This window comes from Cetorhinus maximus, chromosome 15 (genome assembly GCF_964194155.1).
Source record: "Cetorhinus maximus chromosome 15, sCetMax3.hap1.1, whole genome shotgun sequence".
NCBI classification, from domain to species: Eukaryota; Metazoa; Chordata; class Chondrichthyes; order Lamniformes; family Cetorhinidae; genus Cetorhinus; species Cetorhinus maximus.
Genome location: NC_135893.1, coordinates 55,527,892 through 55,550,752, shown reverse-complemented (window position 1 = coordinate 55,550,752; position 22,861 = coordinate 55,527,892).

The following is a 22,861-nucleotide window of genomic DNA, read 5'->3' as shown; positions in this document are numbered from 1 at the left end:
CTCACCTTACCTCGGGAGTTCAGCTCTTTTGTCCATGTTTGAACTGAGGCTCTAATGAGGTCAGGAGCTGAGTGGCCCTGGTGGAACCCAAACTGGGCATCAGTGAGCAGGTTATTGCTAAGCAAGTGTCGCTTGATAGCACTGTTGATTACCCCTCCCATCATTTTACTGATGATCAAAGGTAGACTGATGAGGTGGCAATTGGCACAGTTATATTTGTCCTGCTTCTTGTGTACAGGACCTGGGTAATTTTCCACATTGGCATGACCATCATCACTGAATCTCTCAACATCCTGGTGGTTAACATTGACCAGCAGCTGAACTGGACTAGCCATATAAACACTGTGGCTACAAGAGCAGGTTAGAGACTAGGAATCCTGTAGTGAGTAACTCACTTCCTGACTCCCCAAAGCCTATCTACATCTACAAGGAACAAGTCAGGAGTGTGATGGAATACTCTCCACTTGCCTGGATGAGTGCAGGTACAACAACACTCAAGAAACTTGACACCATCCAGAACAAAGCAGCCTGCTTGATTGGCACCCCATCCACCGCCTTTAACATTCACTCCCTCCACCACCGACGCACAGTGGCAGCAGTGTGTACCATCTATAAGATGCGCTGCAGCAACTCACCAAGGTTCCTTCGACAGCACCTTCCAAACCCGCAACTTCTACCATCTTGAAGGACAAGGGCAGCAGATGCTTGGGAACACCACCACCTGGAAGTTTCCCTCCAAGCCACACACCATCCTGATGTAGAACCCTATCACCATTCCTTCACTGTTGCTGGGTCAAAACCCTGGAACTCCCTTCCTAACATGAGTGTGGGTGTACCTAGACAGCATGGAATGCAGCAGTTCAAGAAGGCAGCTCATCACCATCTTCGATGGAATTGGGGTTCGGCAACAAATGCTGGCCTAGCCAACGATGCCCACATCCTGTGGAAGAATGTATATGTTTTTTAAAATGGCTTGGGACTGTAGCACTGCTCAGGCTTACACAAAATGTCCAATTGTGGCATGTCTTTTGACTTAGCAGGGGCGAGCAAATTCCTGAGCATTTCATATACTGGGCAGATAAGTGGCGGATGGAATTTAACCCTGAAAAGTGTGAGGTGATACACTTTGGAAGGAGTAATTTGACAAGGAAGTATTCAATGAACGGCATGACACTAGGAAGTTCTGAGGAATAAAGGGACCTTGTCATGTGTGTCTGAAGGTGAAGGGGCATGTTAGTGGGGTGGTGAAAAAGGCATATGGGACACTTGCCTTTATCAATCGAGGCATAGATTACAAAAGTAGGGAGGTCATGTTGGAGTTGTATAGAACCTTGGTGAGGCCACAGCTGGAGTACTGTGTGCAGTTCTGGTCGCCACATTATAGGAAGGATGTGATTGCACTGGAGGGGGTGCAGAGGAGATTCACCAGGATGTTGCCTGGAATGACACATTTAAGTTATGAAGAGAGGTTGGATAGACTTGGGTTGTTTTCGTTGGAGCAGAGAAGACTCAGGGGCGACCTGGTCGAGGTGTACAAGATTATGAAGGGCATGGACAGGGTGAATAGGGAGCAGCTGTTCCCCTTAGTTGAAGGGTCAGTCACAAGGGGACACAAGTTCAAGGTGAGGGCCAGGAGGTTTAGGGGGATGTGAGGAAAAACTATTTTACCCAGAGGGTGGTGACGGCCTGGAATGCAATGCCTGGGAGGGTGGTGGAGGTGGGTTGCCTCACATCCTTTAAAAAGTATTTGGATGAGCACTTGGCACGTTATAACATTCAAGGCTATGGGCCAAGTGCTGGTAAATGGGATTAGGTAGGTAGGTCAGGAGTTTCTCAAGTGTCGATGCAGACTCGATGGGCCAAAGGGCCTCTTCTGCACTGTGAGATTCTGTGATTCTGTGATATACTCTCCTGAGTCTGCTTCAGTCAGAAATATCGCCCTTTTCCTTTCCCCCACTGCTTGATTATCAGCCAGATTATCAGCAACATCAAAGATATCACTAGCAATGAAATACATCTCAAGCCAATATGCACCAAAAGACTGTTGGCCGCAGCTACACTCTCCCAATCGCCCAATAATTCCTGTTGATGCAGCCATCTTCGAGGGCCCATGTGTGGAAACAGCCTTTCCTCTAAGTCTGGGTTTTTTTAATTCTTTCTCAGTAAAAAAAAATCACAGCTCCTTTACTGGTTTACTGGAAGCATCTCCAACCAAATTTGTTTGGCGAGGGAATCCAAAATCCCACTTCGTTGCCAGACTGTGATATCTTTGCAGAACAGAAAAGAGACTGTGCACGCGGCACATGGAGTTCAATGTACCCAACAAACTAATTTATCCAGTTTACAAACACAAATGGCCACAAGTGGATGCTATTACGCTATGCAACCCAAGCAAACTTTTCCCCACTGTTGTAAGGTTGTATGTTGTCTCATGAAGAGGTCTAGAGGCTTGTATGGTTGAACAATAACTTCACTCATAACACATTACTATATACATATATACAGGATACAGTCCTGACTAGGTGCTATCTTCATGCTGACTTCTACCAAACTCACCACTACAATCTACTACTCCCATGTGACTCTCTGCATCATAATGTGGGCGGTACTCTTTCCCCAGTCCCACATTAATCCTTACAGTCTCAAACACGCTAATACTACAGTAACCTGGGGAAAAAAGAGAGGGGTGATGAGTCAGCCAGTGATCCTAATGCTACCCCAGAGAGGGAATACAACCTGGGCCCACATCTACACGATCACAGCCACTAGAGGACCCTCAGGCACTTTTCCTACAGCTTTCCATACCGGTGCACTGAGCTGTTCTACACTAAAGTAGAAAAAATACCTGAAGGTTTGTGTAATGAGGTAGCTCAAGATTGCTGCTTTTGCCTTTCACTGTAAGGAACCTCTTTTTAATCTATATGTGCAAGTCAACACGGTAAACCCTACAGGGCTGATACAGCACGGAATAAACATGGAGTAAAGATCCCTCTACTCTTCCCCATCAAAAACTCTCAGAATAGGTCCAGCCTGAATTAAATATGGAGATATTTATGATGGTTAAAGTACATTTTTGGGGCCAAATACTACTTTTATATCAATTAGAATCTATAAATAAATAACCTATGAACTGCAAGCTGTCAGTAGATGTATACTTGTGAAAACAAGCTGATGTATGAAGTGTCGTTCATTTTTGGAAGTGAAATGTTCTTTGACTGTGACATTATTGCACTTGTTTCCCCTTTACACATAACATATCCCCAGGAGAAATGGTTAGATCTGACCTAGAAGGGTTTAATTTTTCCAAATCCTAATGTTTTATTACAATGATAAAAAAGGTCTGCTTTAATTACACAGTTCGTACAGCACACCCACTGTGTACACACTGAGAGCAGTGATCAGAGGATCGTAATTACTCACAGTACTATCTCTATGACAATAATAACAGTAAATTGTCATTATTGTGCTGTGACCTGGCAGTTCACCCCCTTTTTTTGCTCTATTGGAATGTATCTTTTCAGATGCCTTCCTTAGACTCTCTCCCCCTCTGTCTCTAATGGTTCTGCTGTGTTCAACTCCTCTTCTGTGTTCCTGCTCCACTCTTATGCTGTACTCCACTGCTGTTGCTCCCTCAGTGTTCCCATTAAGGACAGACTGTGCTATGACAAGCAGGCAAACCCACCTCACTGATATAAGTATAAGTAAATACCTGTTTTCTTAAAAACATTATTAAAGTACTCTTTACATGCAGCACTTTTACATATTGCATATTATATAGTATCATAATTTAGATGGGGGGCATGATTACAAACCCATTTGAAAAGGGTTCCTTCAACTAAAGGAGTTTGTGGGTCTCTGTACTAATGCAAGATGTATCCCCACTGAACCCTTCCTTTAACTGGATTTCCTCGTCCATCAACTAGAAGCTTCTGGCAGCCTCGGCTAGCCTCATTTCTCAGGGTGGCCTGCTTGACCTTCCAGCTAGCAGCACCCACTCTTGGGGCCAGAGTTAGGGCAGTGTCTGGGCTGCCTGTAGCTGGCCAGTGGTTGCTTGCACTTGTCGGAATGGATCCAAAGTTGACACTCAGCGCTGAAATTTACCTTGCAGCTCTGACAGCTCTGTGCTGGGCTGGGGGAGCAGGCCCAAATACCCCCCCCACCCCCCCACTTTGGGTTTCAGAACCCTGCTGTCAGGATCAGACGTAGGTCAGAAGCCCGCACTTTGTGGGAAACAGTCACTCAGCTGTGATTTTGAATAAGTGGCCCCCCAGGAGGGTGAGCTCACGTCTAATTAAGGACGGTGGGCAGGATCTCAAAGCTGGAGGGCCAATAGGAAAGCCTCCAGTACTGAAGACACTGCATGCTGCTTTTGCTGGTAAATGAAAGCAAGGGCACTCCCAAGAGGGAGGCACCCTTTCTCTAAACTTTGGCATAAAAATGCCCTTTGCAGCTGGGCCACCGCTGTGGAGGGCAGTGCCACCACAGAGCAGCCTCCTTCTGCAGCTGAAGCCCAGCAGGTGGCAGGGGTGGGGGGTGGAGGCCTCTAAGCCTGCCTGGAGCTACGCCCACCCCACCCCCCCCTCCCAGTCTGTTGCCAGGATGCCCCCTTTGTGCCTCCCCACCTGGCCTCCAGAACCCGCCCCTGCTCCCCTCCCAAGGGTACTCAATCTGTCCATGCCCAAGAAGCCAAGAATCACCTTGTCCAGAGTCGATCACGCTTCTTTGTGAGCCTCCTTGCAGTCCCAGCAGCACCCACTACTCTCTTTTGGTGCTGCTGAGACTGCAAGAGCAGCTGGCCAATCAGATTGGCCGACAGCTCTCAAGGGCGAGACTTCCTTCCACTGAGGGGTGGAAGCCCCACTCTCGGCTTGTTAAGGCCATCCACAGTGCGTTATTGCTGCAGGGCGGCTCTATTTAACTGACTGCCATTTCTTCCAGGGGAGCAAAAAATGTGCCCCCCACCCCCACCACCCGCAACCCCCCCACCCCCAACCCCTGAAAAATTCAGCCCATAGTTTTTGTAAAGAGCTCTGTCCTGTTACAAAATAAATAGTTCTGTAATGAATTTTATAAACCAGCGATCAATATATATTGATTATTGTTTGAAAACAATAACAACCTATGATTTTTGTACTAAATTTCTTGATTTTTAAGTTTGTCTCTTGATTTATGAGACAATGGGTTTGATTTATCTGCATTTGAACCTTTTCCATTAAGCAAATATTGTGAAACTTACCATTGCCTTCACACTCACCACACATCAGCATATCAGCATATCAAAACACCACACATTCTCTCACTGTTGCTCCACACCCTCGCGAACTCCCCTCCCTGACCCACATTATTTGTGACTCGCCCTGATATGATAGGTCGGACTGCCCGATTTTAATCTCCATTGAAGTGAAGAGAGTGAAATGAGTCAAGTGTGTAAACTAGGTGGCACCAAATCCTGTCAGTTCCCACTGGACAGGTTAGATAATAATTACTCTGTTTATCAGGAGAGAAATGTCCCGTAAAGTTCATTATTGTTATTTAAAGTGCTCCTTGCCTGATTGTTCAGTGAGTTTATTCAAGAGTAACTGAGCCACATGAGTGAGAAAACTGACTGCCCCTCCCAGGTTCCATCCCTTGGCCTGTACTGTACTAGTTACATTGGCAGCAGTCAAAGTGGACTTGGAGGGGGGAGGGGAGGAAAACCTATCAGTACGTCTGACATTCACTGATTGCTTTCTACAAGTAAAATGGACACCTCAGAGGGGTACAGGGGTCACTGTACAGAGCTGCTGATCATTCTGCTTCCTAGCCCGAAGATCCTGAGGCTATCTTCACTTCAACTGGGATCAGTTAACTGAGCAGACAAGAAAGAATGTGAGACATTCAGCTTGACTTGCCAATAAATGAATCAACTGTCATTTGTTTGATAGACTCAGTTCAGTGTTGCACTTCATGCTTTAATCGTTACTCAGCTGCCAGGACCTGGAATTCCAGCTCTTTTATAAAGCTGTTAATACCTACGGGTACAAAGCAATCACCCAACCGTCAATCAAGGTTCCTTAGTCTCTTTAACCACAAGCTGCAGGCAAACTGAATTGAATCCCAGCAGTAGCAGTGTGCATTGATTTATAATTAGAAGCTCACGTGAAAGGCCAAGGGGGGAGTCATTCCAGAATTGTACTCAGTGCGGTAGCAGGTGTGAAAACCGAGGTTTTATCCGCTGGCCGCAATGGCAGGTTTTCATACCGTATCGACTGCTTCCCGCCTCATTAATAATGCAGCCACAGGAAACACGCTGTCTCACTGGCGGGCAGCCTGTGAATCGCCCACCACGCTGTTATCTCACCATTTCCTCACTCCAGGTGTCATATCTAAACTGCAGCCACCCACACAGTTCTCAATGTTTTTCACCCAGGACTGCTCCAGTGAAAGCCTGGCTCTGAAAGCCAAGAAGAGTTCAGTGACCCATCACCTGAGTGCCTTTTGCAGGCCCACCGTGCTGTCCTCCACCCCCCGGCTCTGACCGCAAGAGGTCCAACAATCTCACCACTCCAGCTTAGGAGGTGGTGGCAGTGGTGGTCAGTGCCAACGTTGCACAGAAGAGGCTGGCCATCCAGTGCAGAAAGAGGATGAATGATCTCATCCGTGTCTACAGGGTAAGGCAACCATCCCATCGCTCTCAACCCTCACACTCACAAGCCCATCACACATTCACTAGAATCTCTCCCACTGCCAGCTCAAGGGACATCACAATTTACTCTCTCACACATAGCCTCACATCACCATCTGGCCTCATCTCCTCTTGAGATGGCCTCCTCAGCCCTCACTATCTTGAGGCCACTGCATAGATCAACATGTGCCTCCCCACACACCCTGGGATACCCTCCTTTCCCAGTACAGCCCTCGACCTGCAGCCTCTTCCCTTCCCTGAGGCCACTTCTCCCCCTTCCCCAAGCAAGCCCTAGCCCTGCAGCCATTGAAAAGCCACCCCTGTGTTACTGTGCTCTGGTGGGTAGAGACCTGCCCGTGAGCCCCCCTGAAAGTGATGTGGTGCTTCCATGTGAATCCTGGTGCTGATGGTGCTGCCTGAAGCAAGATGGGCAAACAAACCTCGATGTCCCGAGCAAAGTGCAGCTCGCAGATGCATGTCGCTTATGTAGAGTTGTGAAAGTGCCCAGATGATCCAGGGTGGGGGGATGATTCCGGTGAGCAGGACTTATAATGAGATGCAAAAGTATTGAAATTAGGTTCCGATGTACAGCAGGGGGAAAGGCAGCCCACCATTGTCGGGCAGAGTGGTCAATTGCAAACTGGTTTCACGATGGCATAAGACCGATTTTTGGCCTTCTCGCCATATTGTCCACTCATACTGCCAAACGCGCCAACGGGAGTGGAAAACTCCACCCAAAGATCTTAAAGGTGCTCATTCTAGTTTTTGATATTGGTTGGGGTGCTAATCTTGACTCCGTGGCGAAAACTTCCCCCTCAGTCAAATGGTATCGTCTAAAGCCCCACTTTAGAGATTTGGGCATATAATCCAGGCTGACACTACAGTACAGTACTGAGGGAGTGCTGGAGTATCAGAGGTGCAGTCTTTCAGATGTAATTTTAAACCCAGGCTCTATCTATCCTTTCAGAAGGACATAAAAGATGCTGTGGTGTTATTTCTAAGACGAGCAGAGGTGTCAAGGTCAATATTTATTCCACAATCAACATCATTAAAACATTGTCTGGTTATTGACACATTAATGACTGTGAGAGCTTGCTGTGCACACATTGGCTGCCAGGTTTCCTACATTGCAGCAGTGTACTTCATTGGCTGTAAAGCACTGAAGCATCCTGAGGTTGTGAAAAGTGCTATACAAATGGAAGAAGTTCCCTGTTTTACCCACAACAGGTAAAACTGACAGGTTAAAATTTCATCCTCCATCCATCAGAAAGCTCTTGCTTTTTCTGTATAATTCAGCGCTCAGGAGGAACGATGCGGACCCAGGGTGGTCTGATAACTGAATGTGACAGTCCTATTTGTGGCAACAGGCAGCTGTCAGATCAAATGTAGCAGATGGCATTTGTAGCACAGGCCTGATTGCTCCGCACCAAGGTATAGGTGATTTTTACCTCTTTGTTAAGTTTGGAGACCAAGAATTACAATTGACACAATCTTGCAATAAATCTGACACCTTTATTCAGAATTTTAAACAAAACAGTTTCAATTAAATCATACAGTTATCAGTCAGGTGATCAATCTGAGATGATTGCAGGTCGCTTAGGGTCAATCTTTAACCGAGATCCTCCTGCTTGGTTCATCAGGACTCTTCCCCTCAATACATATCTTCTGTCTTCCTGCTTGAGTGCTCCCTGTTGATACGTATCTTCTATCTTCCTGCCTGAGTACTCTCCTGGTGGGATTTTTTTTCCAGGGATTTACGTACAGAATACAGTTTTGAAAGAGCTCATATACAATCCTCTTCTGGATTGGATTGGTTAGTTGGGTGCATGATTGGCTGTTGGTTGGTTAGCGTATTCCCAAGTTCACTTCCATTGTTTTGCCCATAAGAATTTCTTCCTGTCCCGCTGTGATAACATGTACCAATCTTGCTTCAAACAGTTTGTCGTCATTAACTGTTCTATTGAATTCAACAGCATTACAGCAACTAATAAATATCGAAGTAATTAAAAAGCATTACACCCTTTCGGTTTCCATATGACAAAAAAATGCTCTGAACTCACAGTTAATCCTTTCCTTACTAAGGTGTTAAATGTAATTAGGAATCCTGAGTTTCTAATTTCAATTCTCTCAACCCAGACAGAAAGGCTTACATTTATGCAGCACTTTCCCTAATCCCAAAATGTTTCACAACCAATGATGTATTTTTGAAATGTAGTCACTGTTACTCACAGCAGGAGGTTGTGGTGGAAGAATTAATCCAGGCTGGTCTTTTTGATTCAAACTGGTTTATTTCCAAGACAACTCCTCAGTGCTACTGACTTCCAAGTAGCTTCCAAACAACGTGTTCCAGCTGTATCTTTTTACTCTGTTTAGATGGGATAATCAATGCCCATCACCTGTTTAACTAGCAATTGTCTTTAACAAGGTGATCGCCTTATTGACAATCACTGCTGATTTCTGCTGATGTTATAGTTGGGAGATCAGGAGAACCCCTTCAGAAATTACTGGTGAATGTGTGTCACTCCACCAAAGGGTCAGCCCTCTGACTGCTTTGAGATGTCCAGTGTTCGTGAGAAATGATAAATAAATGTAAACCTTTTTTTTTTGAAGTAAAATTTAATCCATGAGCTTCTGACTCAGTGGTGAGAGGTCAACCTGAGCCAAGGTTGGCATCTTGACAAAGTCCCAGTTCATAAGGCCAACCTAAAAAACTGACCACAATTTCAAACAGAGCTGACAAAGGGTTTGGGCATGATTCATGAATGACATTTGACGTCAACCTTTGCCCAGTTGGCCCTCATTGCTTAACAGGGCACTGAAATCAACTGAGATTAAGGTTTTCTCTTGCCTCCCTTGCACTGATCTCCACCACTCTGGAATCTGCAGCATGTAGATGCTCATGTCCCTCTTCAGGAGCTATCTCCTTCTCTCCATCATCATCGCCCAACTGAGGCTTGTGCCTCTTCCTCATAAAGGTTTAGCTGTTCTCCGCTTTGAATGGCCAGATCGTATAGGCACAGCACACCACATGATGATGCATGAAACCCTTCTGGATCAGACAGAAGAGCTCCCCTGACCTGCCCAGACAACAGAAATGCATCATAAGTAGCCCAATGGTCTGCTTGCTGATGGCCCGTGTGGAGCCATGACTGGCATTATATCTTTCCTCGGCATCAGCACGAGAATTCCTCACAGGCGTCATGAACCAGGTGCGGAGAGGTACCCCAGTCCCCAAGGATCCATCCATTGAGCTGTTGCTGTAGAGCGAACCAAGTGTGGCACCTGGGAGTGTCAAAGTATGTAGGCATTGTGGCTGCTAACTGGATACCTGGCACACACCTGAAGAATCTGTTTTCAATGGTCACACGCAATCTATACATTTAACAAGTAGGATCCCTTCTTGTTGATGAAGGCAGCCAATTGGTCAAAGGGTGCCTTGATGGTGACATGTGTGCAATGGGTCATACTCTGCACTTGTGGGAAAGCAGCCATGACTGCAAAGCCCATGGGCCGCTCAGCCTGGCTGTCTTTGTCTCCAATCTTTCATGAAGTCACCAGTCCTCTGGAAAAGAGTGCAGGTGACCTACTTGATGCAGCAGTGAGTGACTGTCTGCAAGATGCCGAACAGATACCCGGTTGAGCCCTGATGGAACTTATGGCATAGAAATTCAGTGTAGCTATAACTTTCAGTGCAACTGACATGGGGTTACCACCATAGCCCTTTTGGCACAGGTTGGCCTAGAATAGGGCGCATAGTTCGATCTTGCAAGGTAGGCAGAATCCCCAGGCACTGCCTTGCAGCCATTTGTAGGTAAGTCATCCTAGCGCGGTAGATTTTCGGGTCCATGAACGCTGTCATCTGCATCTCCCTTGCTGCCTCGCTGCTTGGTCTGGTGCTGCCTCCTGTGGCTCCTGCTGCAGGGCCCTGTTGTGCTGCCTCAGCAGCATTGCCCTCAGGCTCATAACAAACACCTTCAAATGCAAGTGGGTTCAGCATTACTGAGCGTATTAATTCCATTGTGATTCCCTCCATACTGAGAACACACTTGTGTGCTGTCACTTTGAGAGGTGGACCACTGCTCCTCCAGTGAGCATGGATGCTTTAAGGGCCTTCCCTTCTGACTAACAAGCGTCAGTTTCCTGTGAGGCTCCACCGCTCCCACCCCCTTCAATACCTCAGGTCAGTCCATTAGACCTCCAACTTATTCTGCCTGGATACAAGCACAGCAACTCAACTCTAATGCAGATCAGCTCCAAAATCACATCAGCTTAGGCAAACCTCTTAAAAGCCGCCAAGTTTCACTGGGCAGGTTTCTGCAGACCTGTGGGGTTTACATTCAATCGCTAAGGCAGTGCTAAATTGCATCAGAATCGGGTATTTTGAGCCTAATTACCTTTCCGTCATTAATGAGTGAGTTGCACACATTGGCCCCTTCCCGCCTCTGACTTAATCGCAGGAGTTTTTCCCACAGCAAGCAAACTGTGCATGGCCTTCCACGCGACTTAATGTGTCCATCCGTCATGTTGGCCACTGCAACAGGCTGGATTAAATTCTGCCCATTGTTGGAGGTGAGGGTGGAGGGAACAGGGGATGGGTTCTATGAAGACAGTTTTCAGTAGAGAAAAGAAGCCGGGGGGTTTCTTTGCATTCCAGAATGATCCTGGAATCGTGAGCAGTTTTAACAGGCAAGAGCAGCAAGTCACCTGAAAACACACCTTTTCAGCAAAGCTCACTTAACCCACCTAGTCTTCCTTTTCCAGTTTAGAATCTATTTGCATATCCCTCTGTGAGGCACCTCAGATGTTTATTGTGTTAAATAAATGGAAATTGTGCATGTTAACATAAATTAAAATGCATCAATTTGATGTAAAAAATTCAATTATTCGAGGGGATGCCTGGACCCCCTTGAAAAGCAGTTTTGGTGCCTTCAACATCTGGATTGCCAGTTTCAAGGCCTTGGGCCAGATTTGCACGTTCCTGTCGAGGCCTGAATGGCTGGGAAAATAAAATGATCAGGAAGTCCCACACACATTTCCCAGCACTGGTCAATTGTACCAGCATGGGAAAGGGTCGGGCCCTGAGCCCCACTCTCTGCATTATCGACACTGCCTTTGTGCAGGTTGCTGGGGCAGAAGGCCCGGGATTTTCAAGAGGTTGGATGCGGTTTCAGAGGCCTCCTCCAAGGAGGCACAATCCAGTTGTGAACAGCCTGGGAGGCCATTCGAAAGGGCAGAAACGTTTCTGAAAGCTTGCAAGTAAGCATAGCCATGCATTTGCTTAAAGTGAACAGGAACGCCCTGGGGAAAGGGATAGAGTTTAACAAGGGATGGGGGAAAGAGGCAGGGGTGACCTTTGTGATAACTCAGGGGCGGGGCAAAATTTTGCCACCAATGGGACATCAGGCCATTCGGTCAGGCTAGCTGAAATTCAAGCCCAATGAAGGAAGGGTGTCATTGGAAATAGGTACAGCTCCCTCACATCCGCAAACCATTGAAGCAGCCCAGTGGCAGCAGCATATACCACAAGGGACCCCAGGCAGCAAGAGAGTGAACCACAGGCACTAATGCCATAGAGGAGGAATTGAGAGGACCAGGAGCACCAGGGTATACTGCAACAGGTGCACCTACCTGGACATGTCTGAGCGCCAGGGCAAGAGGAGATTTCGACTGTCCAGAGAGATGGTAATGAATATCTGTGCCCTCTTTAATAACAGCCTCTCACTTAAAGCCACCCACAACAGGTGCTGCTAGTAGCACTGAAGGTGACTGTGCCCCTCAATTTCTTTGTCACGGGATCATTTCAGGGCTTTGCTCCTGACCTACATGGTATCTCTCAATCAGCTGCTCACCGTTGCATCCATGCCATCTTCGCAAGGGTCGCCGACATCATCACCTTCCCCACAGAAATGGCCTCCAAGCACAGAGGACATTGAATTTCGCCCCCAATAGCCGGCTTCCTGCAGGTCTAAGGTGTAATTGCTTTCATTCACGTGGCCATCAAGGCAGCCACAGATAATCATGACAGGTTTATAAACAAGAAGGCCTAGCATTCCATCAATATTCACCTGGTGTGCAAACACAAGAAGAACTTCCTGCATAAAAGCAAAATACTGTGGATGCTGGAAATCTGAAACAAAAACAAAATTGCTGGAAAAACTCAGCAGGTCTGACAGCATCTGTGGAGAGGAAGACAGAGTTAACGTATCAAGTCCATATGACTCTTTATCGGAATTAAAGAGAAATAGAAATGTGGTGGAATATAAGCTGGCTGAGTGGGGTTGGAGGGCCAGTGAACGGTGGAGGCAAAGGAGAGATTGCCAAAGATGTCAAAAACAAAAGGTCAAAGGGGTGTTGACGGTAGTGATATTAGCTAAAGGATGTGCTAATGGTGACACTTCCTGCATGTCTGTGCATTCCTTCGAGTCAGCTGCCACAAAACCTGCATACTAGAAGAGTCAAGGCTGCCTCAGCTCTTCTAACCCCCCATCCCGTCTCCTCCCCCCGGGCATGTGACTGGATTCTGGGCAAATAGGGCTGTCCTCTAAGGAGATGGCTCCTAACACCCCTGAAAACTCCACAAATTGAGCCCCAGTGTCATTACAAGAGTCACCAGCACACCAGGACCGGCTAAAGATGAGATCTCACTGCCTTGATCGCTCTAGTGGAGTATTACAATGCAAGCCTCCCTTCTGGTCATAGTACACTGCAAATCATACAACATAGCACAGCAAAGGGGGCTGATGCTTGAGGAGGCAGAATGCAAGGAAGGCTCATATCATCGGAACAGAACAAGGGAGAAGGAGAGCCAGAGAACTCAGAGTCAGAGTCCTCAAATGTGGAGGGTGAATCAGAGAGACGTGGCGGTAGTCAGGCCCAGGGACCCAGAGAGAGATCCATGCAGGACACCATTGTTGCCAGGGATCTACTGATCCAGCAATGGTTCAGTTGAGAAACCCTCAGTGGTTTAACAGAGAACACATGCCCAGCAAATGACCAAGCCTGCGTCTTCACTAAGAGGTCAATCATGCTAACATGCTTCAAAATCTTACTGTTATGTGGCTGTGAGGACCATGGTGGACAGCCTAGTCGTACAGGGACTTGTTGGGGCCATTGCTGAGACTGCGTTTTCTGCATCAGTGCAGGGTCAGCCATCACCACTGGGGCCTGCACCACAGATGCTCCTTCTGTCAGAGGGGCCATGAATGATGTTGGCCACATGGAACCCTCATCCTCCCCTTGAACTTACTCAGCCCTCATTGGACTTTCTCGCTAGCTTGACAGGGTTTGCTACTGGGGGGCGCAGCTGGCCTCCCCTCCAGTCACCACTGGGCCACCTATGTAAGTGTTCTGTTCAGGGTCGCAGCTCTTCACGTACTCCACAGACATCAGCATTCAGGGTATGAGCTGACAGGTCCATATGGAGAATGCTGTACCACCTTATGCAGGACATCACACTGCTCTTGCATGCACTCTATGTGCTGCCACATGTGGTTCTCCATGAGGCTGGCCACTTCCTCGTGGGAGAAGTTCATACACTCGAAGCCGCGAGACATGATCGAGCTCATCTGCTCCACGGAAGCCTCCATTTGTAGTGTATGAGTCTCAAACCTCAGGGAACTCCTACAGATGCCCACATATCTGCTGCTGCTTCTCCAAATATTGAGCCCCAAACTGTGACCCCTGAGGCCCTTCCTCACTGCCCAGTGAAGCATCATTGTGACTGTCCTCCCTCCTCCAAGGGGGACTACCCACAGATGTCTCTGCCTCATACACCTCCTCCTGCATACTAGTGATGTGTTCCTTTCCCAGTGCCAGCGACTCTACTCACATACATGGACCCACCGAGGCGCATGTATCTGTGTCGGCGCCTGGTGCGCTAGTCCGATGTGACACTGTTTCCTAGGATATCTCTTTCTCCTCCTGATGTCCAAAGGATTCCTGAGCTCCTGGCAGTGGATGCACATCACTGGGACCTGTGTGAAACACAAGAGAAGCTCATGAGAGGTAGGCATGGAGACCCAGGAAGTCCTCCAATGATGGGGCTTTCCACACCACCCAGTGCTCAGCATATCAGATGAGGTGCAGCACCAAGCCAGTGCTACCCACCCAAATTCTCTCCACCATCCGCCAACACTGCCACCAAGACCATTCCCCAAACACCACCACCAAAACACCCATCACCACACCATGATCGCATGAGCCTGTTCAAAGGCCATGAGCACCTGAAATGGAGGACTCGCCATCACCAATATGCTCTTGCGAGGCAACCCTGGCAATGCCATTTCCGATGGCCTGTACTGCTCTCAGCATTGGTGTCCCATTTCCGGTCTGTGCCATCTCACAGGTGTCGTGCACCCATTTCTCCTGCAGGCACAAGAGGGAAAGGCAGATAAGGTGGTGGACTGCTTCATGGAGAAGTTCAGTTCCTCCACCTGGTTTGACACAGCACTTATTCATTGACAGCTGAACACATAAGCACTGAACACTGTGTCAGTGCCCTGGGCACACAATCATGCAAGGTTGGTGCACGTGCCCTGTCTGTACCCCCACTGCTGTGCACGTTGCAGACTGCTAGTCAATGGGAAGTACTGAATAGCTTCACCTTTCTGGAATGCAGCAGGTCATGAAACCTCTTACAGTACTATCCCAATGTTCAGCTGTGTTCCCTTGATGCACTCACCAACTCACCTCTGCACCCTTGCCCTCATCGTGAGGGCTGGAGGCAGCTTGTGGCCTGTTGGATACAAGATGTCTCTCCTGTCATTGACCATCTGCACAAAAAGATCAAGGTCCTGGTTGCTGAATCTTGGCGTGAGGAACCCTGGATCTCCTGTCTGCTGGATTGCTGCAACGTTCTGGCATTGGAGGAGAAGAAGTAATGGGTCAGTATGTCTGTTCGCCTTTTGTGGGATGCAGCATTAGCGAGACATGATTAAATGATAGCGAGGGACTGGTGAGTTGTGGGTTTATTACTAGTGATGGAGTGGCCATGCATAGGTCTGAAAGCCTGTGCGCTGGTGTTTGAATACCAGCATGGTACGGGTTGATGCTGTGCAGCAAAGCTCATGAGGGGATCAGAGCTCCCTGAGGGGGCACACTTGCACTGGGATGATGTAAGGCTAGGGGTAGCCACAGGGGATGGATCAGTGGTTTCCCTCCTCTGTTGAGGTTGTAGATAGGTTTACTATGAGGGGCTATAGAGTTCAGAGCTGGCTGTGGGAATCTGCCCCTCAGCTGGGTACTGTGCTCAATCGCAGCACTGTGCTTGACCTCCTGCAAATACACATGACAGAGTGCAGCCATTTGCAGGGGACAGCAGAGACTGGTTGAGCCAGCGGCCCTTCAGTGCTGGTTGCCTGAGGCAGCAAAGCAAGAACTCGGGAGTCTGCAGTGGGTTGAGAGTTTATTGCGGGTTCCTTCATGCTGAGCCAATTCTAACAGAGGCATCAATCTATTGGCCATCAATGCGATGAAAGTGAATAATCATAGTACGAAGTTCAGCCAGCACTTCCAAGGATACTTATCAGTTTCACAACAAAGTACTAATCTCCTATGGCACAAAGATGGCAGTAGAGGTGGGCCTTTTATAATGCCTGCGTCAAGATTGGTCCACCTCCCTTTCCACCTCTGTGCTAAAGGATTGGCTATTAGTTAGCCAATCCTTTTTCCATGCTAATATATCATCCTCAATGCCATGAGCTCTTATATTTTATGTAGCAACTTACCAAATGCGTTTTGGAAATCCAAATATACTACATCTATTGGTTCCCCTTTATATACCCTGCGTGCTACATCCTTAAAGAACTTTAATACATTTGTGGGGATACTTGCTGATGATTGCACAATGTTTTTCATTCATGACTCCTCAGATACTGAAGCAGTCCATGTCCAAATGCAGCAAGACCTGGACAACATCCAGACTTGGGCTGACAAGTGGCAAGTAACATTCACACCACTCAACTGCCAGGCAATGACCATCTTCAACAAGCGAGAGTCTAACCATTGCCCCTTGATGTTCAATGGCATTACAATCATTGAATCCCCCACTATCAACATCCTCACAGTTACCATTGACCAGAAACTGAACTGGACTAGCCATATAAATACTGTGGCTGGAAAAGCAGGTCAGAGGCTAGGAATCCTATGGCGAGCATCTCGTCTCCTGACTCCCCAAAGCTTGTCCACCATATACAAGGCACAAGTCAGGAGTGTGATGGAATACTCTCCACTTGTCTGGATGAGTGCAGCTCCAACAACACTCAAGAAGCTAACACCACCCAGGACAAAGCAGCCCGCTTGATTGGCACCACATCCACAAACATTCACTCCCTCTACCATCAACGCATAGTAGCAGCAGTGTGTGCCATCTACAAGATGCACTGCAAGAATTCACCAAGGCTCTTTAGACAGCACCTTCCAAAACCACGACCACTGCCATCTAGAAGGACAAGGGCAGCAGATAGATGGGAACACCACCACCTGGAAGTTCCCCTCCAAGTCACTCAACATCCTGGCTTGGAAATATATCACCACTCCTTCACTGTTGCTGGGTCAAAACCCTGGAACTCCCTTCCTAACAGCATTGTGGGTATACCTATACCACATGGACTGCAGCGGTTCAAGAAGGCAGCTCACCACCACCTTCTCAAGGGCAACTAGGAATGGGCAATAAATGCTGGCCCAGCCAGCGAAGTCCACATCCCATGAATGAATAATAAAAAATAATCTATCCCATTTAGTACGGTGATTGTGCCACACAACACGATGGAGGGTATCCTCAATGTGAAGACGGGACTTCGTCTCCACAAGGACTGTGCGGTGGTCACTCCTACCGATACTGTCATGGACAGATGCATCTGCGGCAGACAGGTTGGTGAAGATGAGGTCAAGTATGTTTTTCCCTCTTGTTGGTTCCCTCACCACTTGCCCTGGACCCAGTCTAGCAGCTACGTCCTTTAGGACTCAACCAGCTCGGTCAGTAGTGGTGCTACGGAGCCACTCTTGGTGATGGACATTGAAGACCTCACCCAGAGTACATTCTGTGCCCTTGCCACCCTCAGTGCTTCCTCTAAGTGGCATTCATTGTGGAGGAGCACTGATTCATCAGCTGAGGGAGGATGGTACATGGTAATCAGCAGGATGTTTCCTTGTCCATGTTTGACCTGATGCCATGGGACTTCATGAGGTCCAGAGTCGATGCTGGGGACACTGCAGGCAACTCCCTCCTGACTGTATACCACTGTGCCACACCACCTCTGCCAGTGGAACAGGACATACCCAGGGATGGTGATGGTGGTGTCTGGGACATCATCTGTAAGGTATGATTCCATGGGTATGACTATGTTAGGCTGTTGCTTTGCTAGTCTGTGAGACAGCTCTCCCAATTTTGGCACAAACCCTCAGATGTTAGTAAAGAGGGCTTTGCAGGATTGAAAGGGCTGAGTTGCCGTTGTTGTTTCCGGCGTGTAAGCCAATGCCGGGTGGTCCGCCAAATTTCACTCCTTTTTTGAGACTTTATAGCAGTTTGATACAACTTGCTAGGCCACTTCAGAATGCATTTAAAAGTCAACCACATTGCTGAGGGTCTGGAGTCACATGTAGGCCAGACCAGGTAAGGGCAGCAGATTTCCTTCCCTAAAGGGCATTAGTGAACCTGATGGTTTTTGTGACAATCGCCAATTTCATTAGACTTTTAATTTTTGTTGAATTCAAATTTCTGCCATGTGGGATTCAAACCTGCATCCCCAGAGTATTACCCGGGGTCCCTGGATTACTAGTCCAGCAACAATATCACTACGCCACTGCCTCCGCATTGACTCATCACAGACAGGGTGGAGCAGTCAGCAGGTTGCCTCCACCTCCACTGTGGATGTCACGGGAGCACCAAGACGTAGGGCAGGGTTAGGAAGGTTAAGCAGGTGTAGTTGCACAGCCTGGCATGGGTGTACATAACTCTTGTACATAACGTTCACTTTGTTACTAAACTCCCAAGAATGTTTCCTTGACATTGGCTCCTTGTTCTGATGAGCAGTGCTCGTGTTACTCAGATGAGAAACTTTGGTCCCTGCATAAGATAAAAGCAGGTGCCTCAGTCCAGGGTCTCTTCCCTGTGCTTTGTGTAACCTTCCCAGCACACTGATGGTGCACCTTCACTGTCACTAGTCACAATTGTCATGCCTACATCTCGATGGGGCTTATCATTGCTGCCAGAATGTCCTGGGCCGGCAGCACAGAGCTCTGTCATTCTCTCTGTGCGCTCTCAGCACCTTTGAAGTGCGGCTGGTCCGCATCTCATCAGCATTTGTGGCCGGTGACAGTGTGGCCCTGAAGGGTTCAGCTCACAAGGATTGCGATAGGATCAGGAGAAGTTAAAGTTTCTTCGCTGTATTTCCATGATATGACCCTGTTCACAGAGCGCAAGTGAGATGCCATCAGCTAGACAGGAGTCAGACATTCACATAAGCTATGTGAGGATCTATGGAGTGTCCCCATTGCATGTCGTCATCCTCCTGGATAGTAAGGACTGTGGGCATCCGCTGCATCTCCATGACAAGAGCCTTATCACAGAGGGTATGTGTGCTGCCATCAGCCAGACAGGAGTCAAAAGTTCTCAAATGCAATGTGAGGATCTATGGTATCTCCTCACTGCATGTTGTCACCATCCTCCATGAATCTAACAGCTATGAGGGCCTCCTGAGTATGCCTGCCTTGCCTGGCCAGTGCGAAGGCTTCATTGCCATCATCCTCACCTTCGGGGACCACCTTACCCTTATCCCCATTGACATCCTCCTCATTGGGGGAGATGTGCAGCTCCTCCATCTCCTCCTCAGCCAGCTCGTCTCCGTTGCAGAGCCAGGTTGTGAAGGGAGCAGCAGGCGATGATGATGCATGATACCTTCTTTGGACTATATTACAGGACTCCACCAGACCAGTCCAGACACCAGAACCTCATTTTCAACATTCCGATGGTTTGCTCCACCAAGGGGTGAGATGCAACATGACCCTCATTCTACTTCTGTCTGCTGCATTCTGAGACCTCCATATGGGCATCACCAGCCACACCCTCCGTGGGTAATCCTTGTCCCTGATGAGCCAATCCTGCAGCCTATGTGGACCCTGGAAGATGTCAGGGATCTGAGACCTATTGAGAATGTAGGAGTCGTGGACACTCCCTGAGAACCGTGCATAGACCTGCAGGATGCATTTGTGGTGGTCACAAACCGGCTCAACATTCAGCGAGTAGAAGCCCTTATGGTTGATGCAGTTGACCGCTTGTTGCCACAGAGATCTGAGCGCCACGTGAGTGTGGTTGATGACACCCTAAACCTGTGGAAAACCTGAAATCTGGGCAAATTCCAGTGGTCTTGCATCCTGGCTTTCCTGATCCTGGGTGAAATGCACAAAGTTGTGTGCCTTCGCAAAGATGGTGTCTGTGACCTCATGGATGCATTTGTGCCTGGAGGCTTGCGATATCCCACAGAGGTCAAATGTGGAGCCCTGGAAGGAGCCACTGGCATAAAAATTGAGCACCGTAGTCACTTTCACAGCCACTGACAATGGCTACCCTCCATGTCCCTGCGGCGCCAAATCCTGCAGCAGGTGGCAGATGTGACCAACTAGTTCCCTGGACATGTGCAGTCTTCTGCGACACTGGTTCTTGGTCACTTGGAATCGGTTCTTGGAATGACAGGCCATCTATAGACCCTGAGTCTAGCAAGGTGCCGCCCAGCAATGGCTCACTGTGGCTCTTCAGCAGTATACGCAGGAGCTCCAGCGTCCCTTTTTCCTGAGGGTCCTGGTCCTCCCTTTGCCCAGCCAGGCGCCTCCGTTGCTCACTTCTCCTTCATCACTGCTCTCTGTAAGCCATGAGGCATACAGCTAGGGTCACCAGGCTCCATGCTTCTGATGTACTCCGTGGATTAAATCCGTGGCTTAGCTTGGGAGTACTAAGAACCTCTCTTAAGTCTGAAGACCCCTTAATGCATCCCAGAGAGTGCTGTCCACCACATGGATGGCCAGAGTTTAGTGCGCTGCATGACTGCCCGAAACCCCACCCCACTCCACCTGACTGATTGGCGGCAGCATTGTCCACTGGGCTGCGTGCTGTGCTCTCAGCTCAGTGCAGGCATTCTCCTAACCAGCGCTGCAAGGCTTGATCAAATCTGAATGATGACATTGCAAGGGGCTGTGAGCGCCTCCACCAGTGACGGCTCCATGGCCAGCTTTAGCAAGGAGATTGTACAATGTACCCAGTTATCCAATTGTTCTGCAATCCACAAAAACGCTCATTAGTTTTCAGTCTGTACCTGAGGGGTGAAAAGCTCTGGAGCATTTGGTGGCACTTTCAAGCCTCTGCGTTGCTTGAATGGGCAGACAAGCTAGAGGCCCAACTCCACGCATGTCAATGTGGCTGCACCTGAACTGTCTCAGCTGCAGAGGAATGGTCACTTTATACAAGGTTTCCCTAATGCGTGGCCACTTTCCTCCACCACCCACCCCCCCACAACCCTTATAAATGCTGTTCTGAAACACATCGGCATGACTGCTCGGATGATCCAACATGAGGGGATGATTCCAGCGATCTGGGCTTATAATGATATGCAGATGTATTACAATGAAGGGTCCCAACGTGCAGTGGTGGGAAATGCGGCCCGCCACTGACAAGCAGAGCGGACGATTGCAAACTGATTTCACAATGTCGTGAAACCAACTTTTGGCCTTCCCGCCATATTGTCCGCTCACGCTTGCCATGACGCCCAATGCCAGCAGGCACAGAAAATTCCGCCCTCACGCTCTCACACTCTCTCTCTCATATTCTTTCTTTCTCAAACTCTCTCACATTCTCCTCATCTCCTATGGGCCCCCAACAGAGTTTTCAGCTGCTGCAACTTCCCTTGTTTTTCTGGCCTGCCAGTTAAACATAATTTTTCCTTATCTCCTTGATACCATTAAACTATTCTGAATTGAGCATCAAACTAATTTCCTCTTGACCTGTTTACCTGTGGATTGGGAGCAATGGGGGAGGAGTGGAACACATTGTCATGCTGAAGACGACAACCCACCTCACCAATGTCTACCTCCATAAACCTTTCCTTCCTGGTCTTCTGAGAAAATTGTTGGAGATTTTCCAATCAGCATGGCTGGATTACTCTCTATCTGTCTGAAGTAGTGCGACCATATTTTCTAAACTGGATCTGGGGACGCCCAGCCCGAAACTCATTCACACCATCTGAGGCCACAGAGTGTGTCCTGGAACATTCACATACTTCAACTTCAATTGCCCATGTTAATCTGTTTAGTGTTAACTAGCAGCCTCGTTACTTGGACATTGTGGCTCCAGGGCCAGTTGCTCTTCAAATAAATTGCACAGGAAAACTGTGCATGATCCAAGGAGTATCCAGGGATTCAGTGGATGAGGTTGGGGACTGGGGAGATTGTGGTGTGGTGCGGAACATACACACTGACAGGGGGATGCAGGCAATGGGGTCAGGAAGGGCCAGGCCCAGGATCACACACCATCCAGTGGGAGGAGGTCAGGAAGGGCTTTCCGAGGGTAGAGTTGGGGCATTAGGCACTTTGCTTTACCTTATCTTAGAACCGTAGAACAATAGAAAAGTTACAGCACAGGAGGCCATTTGGCCCATCTTGTGAGGACACCCAGGTGCCCTTTCTAATCCCACCTTCCTGCACCCGGCCCATAGCCCTGCAGCTTACAGCACTTTAGGTGCAGATCCAGATACTTTTTAAAAGAGTTTAAAGTTTTTGCCTCTACCACCAACTTGGGCAGCGAATTCCAGACACCTGCTACCCTCTGCGTAAAAAGGTTCTTCCTCATGTCCCCCTACACCTTATGCCACTTATCTTGAATCTATGTCCCCTGGTTCTAGAATTCTCCACCAAGGGAAACAAATTTATCCTGTCCACTCTATCTATTCCCCTCATAATTTTGTACACCTCAATCAAGTCAACTCTCAGCCTTCTTTGTTCTAAGGAAAACAACCCCAACCTATCCAATCTCTCCTCGCAGCTCTTGTGGTCTGAAGTGATGCTGTAACAAAACCGTCCTCACATAAGATCCAACATGAGGTAAGCAAGGAGGAACTGAGAAACTGGCATGTCATACTCAGCCAATGATTGATGTTGTTCAGAGCAACAGCAATCATTGGCCAAGTATACTGTCAATCAGCATGCTCTATC